The following is a 3,385-nucleotide window of genomic DNA, read 5'->3' on the forward strand; positions in this document are numbered from 1 at the left end:
GTCATAAATGAAATAGGGATAGGAGAGGCGATGGTCAGAATCGTGCAGAATGTGCCCTATCTACTAGGTATGTACTTCACACCTTTTGTCACAATAACAGAATTTATGATCTAATTTTTTTATTTGTCATAAGTTGACCTCCGAATTTTAATTTTGACAAAAAGTTCATCCAACGGTTAATTTGCTACTTAATACTTTACAATTATGATCAATTTAAAATATGAAATGACCATTATATTCTTCGTAATTTTATCCTTGTTTAAACATTTTTATCATTTGTAATACTTTACAATCTTTAACATTAATTTGAAATTAATAACAACTAGGTGCGTGGTTTTTTTTCTTTTTCACATGTTGTTTTCTGAATAGAATACTTACCCAAATTCATTTATGTAGCACAAAAAAATATTTATGACATCAAAATGAGGAGGGTTCGAATGCCTTATTGTTTTCGTCCTGCAATTATACCTCATGTTCTTATTTTTAATTTTAAAGTTCACACAGAGACGATCCAAATCATTCAACGTGATATTCATATCAAAATGTGCTTAAAGTCCAAATTTAATATTTTTGAAAAAAAATTCACTATTTTTTTTAAATAGATACAAAACTACTGTTTTTCATCCCAAAATGGTGGTATTGTACCTATCTTAAAAAGACTGAAAATAAATTCAAATATATAAAATTTGATCTTCAATTCAAATACAAATATAAAAATTACATTGAACCATTTAGATCTGCTATTTGAAGTTTAAAAATAAAAATATGAATATGGGATATAATTAGAGCACGAAAGCAAGTTGAAGCGACTCCCTTGCCGCTGCAGTATGAACCAATTACAGCCCGCCTGCGCTTAAACAATGAAGCAAAGAACAGCTAATTTAATTATCTTAATCAATTTCATCTTTTGAATTTCTGACCGACTAGGAGTTTTTTTTAAATGATTTTTTTTAATGTCCTTTGGTTTTTCACTTTATTCTCTTAATAATTAATATAACTGATAACATTACACGATGAATTTTGTTTGACGTCCACGTAGACTTCTAGAAACTAATGGTCTTGTTCGTATTAAAAAAAAGGTCCAATACTACGCATCATAACTTAATATTCAATGAATTTTTTTTTCTTGCATGTGAACAGGAATTAAAGAAAAAAGTTTAATAAGATCCGTGTCAAATAACTGGAGAATATATGAACTCCCTCGAAATACAGCGAGATAAATAATAATTAAATAATCAAATTTTTAGTTACAAGCAAACAAGATAAAATAATAATTAAATAATAATCAAAATGCGAACCGTATATACACTACGCGCGGTTGTTGTACTCGTAAGATAAAAGAAATTTTAAACAAGAAAAATGCAAACTATGTAGTAAAGAAAAAGAATTATAAAGAAAACTATGTAGTATGTATATGGAAAATAAATTTTAAACAAGAAAAATGCAAACCTTATGTAAGGACGATTTTAAATTTATAAAGTTTTATTTTATTCTTTATTACAAAAAATACGTAGTATTTAAAAAATAAAGTTTGAATTTATAAAGTTTAAACAAGAAAAATGCAAACCGTACGTACACTAAGCACGGTTTTAAATTTAGAAAGTTTTTATTTTACTCTTTATTGAAAAATAATTATACATGTAGTATGTATATGAAAAATATTCAGTCTTTTAATTAACCGATTTATAACAATAAATTATTTATTTATCTATTTTTGACTTATACGCAATGATTTTTAATTTATTATATCAAATGTGAACATTGTATTTTACACATTCCACATGCAAAAATGTACCGCGCCATATAAATAATACCTAAAAGTTGTTAAATAAAATGCAAAAAAATATCATATTGTAATATTGCAGGGATAATTTCAATGAGCAGGGCTCAAATACCTCATTGTTTCATACTCCAATCGTACTCTAATATTTTTATCTTCAATTTTAAAGTTCAAACAGATGATCCGAACTGCTCAACCTGATTGAAAAATATTATTGAAAACCAAATTTTATATTTTTTTTGAAACTTTTTACTTTTTTTTAAGATAGCTACAAAATTATTATTTTTACATGATTGAAAAATAGTAATTTTGTACCTATCTTAAAAAATAAAATAAAAATTCAAAAAATAGAAAATTTAGTGTTCAGTTATATTTTAACATTAATATTATGATCAGTGATTTGGATGTTATGTTTGAACTTTAAAATTAAAAATAAAGATATTGAGGTACAAGTAGTGGGACATTAAGCCCTCCTCAACTTCTATTCTAAATAGCGGTGTAACTTCAATATTCTAAATAGCGGTGGAACTATATTGAATTAGAAGCATTGGCGGACCCAAGGTGTTTTAGGGGTTGCCTACTCCTGAATTCGAATTTTTTTAGATTAAGTGATATTTTATACTTGTGTCTACCTCTGAAGTAAAACAATGCCTAATCCTCAATTTAATTTACAGCTAAGTAGATGAAAATTATGCGGAAAAGAAAGTTAGTTCAGACTGATTCACGTAAAAGAATTAAGGAAAAAAGATGCAATCCGATTCGCTACTCCACTTAGAAGAATCGCTGATTCGCCAAGAGAGATATGCTATTAAGGATCTAAATATATATCATGTCGTAACTAGTCATGCTGTGACTTCAATCACATGACGTGTCGTGACTAAATTTGAAATGATGGTCAAGGCACGTGAATGGTCACAACACGTTAGTTACACCATGACCAAGGCATGCCATAAAAACTCATGACGTATTCAAATGTGATCGGTCATATTTGGTCATGTTTAACTTTTTTTTTTCATAATTTAGGTTAGTTTATTGGAGATTCACCATTCGATCAAGATTTAACGATCCTAATTACACGTGACCATGTGTCGTATCGTGTCAAATTTTTGAGAGATAACCACGTCACATGAATGGTCGCTGCATGGGACACGCGAGTCATAACACGTGACCAACACACGTGAAATATCATGCCGTGATGAAACCAAGTTGTGCTGTGACTAACCGTGTCGTGTCGTGACATATCTAATCACGTCGTGAGTTTTTTAGATTCTTATTTGTTTTTTTACTCTAATTTATCAGAAGAAGAAAAAAAAACATTTTTTATTAGTACTTTGTGCTCAACTCTCACCGGAATTCTGGATCCGCTTCGAATTAGAAGCAAGTAGTTATCGACTTGTGATTTTTTATGAAACCGAATATAGATATTTACAATTGAGTTATTGTCTACCGTTCAAATAAATTTTGTCTACTGCGTGTTCGCTGGTTCTACCTGTAAAAATATTCTGATTACTCCCAGGCAAAATCGCGTTGCAAATTTGTAACGTACTGATTTGTCTCCTTGACTTGTAGCACGCGGGACCCACAAAAATGTACTTGTTTATTGAA

Source organism: Carex rostrata, chromosome 24, assembly GCF_964058835.1.
Source record: "Carex rostrata chromosome 24, lpCarRost1.2, whole genome shotgun sequence".
Classification (NCBI taxonomy): domain Eukaryota; kingdom Viridiplantae; phylum Streptophyta; class Magnoliopsida; order Poales; family Cyperaceae; genus Carex; species Carex rostrata.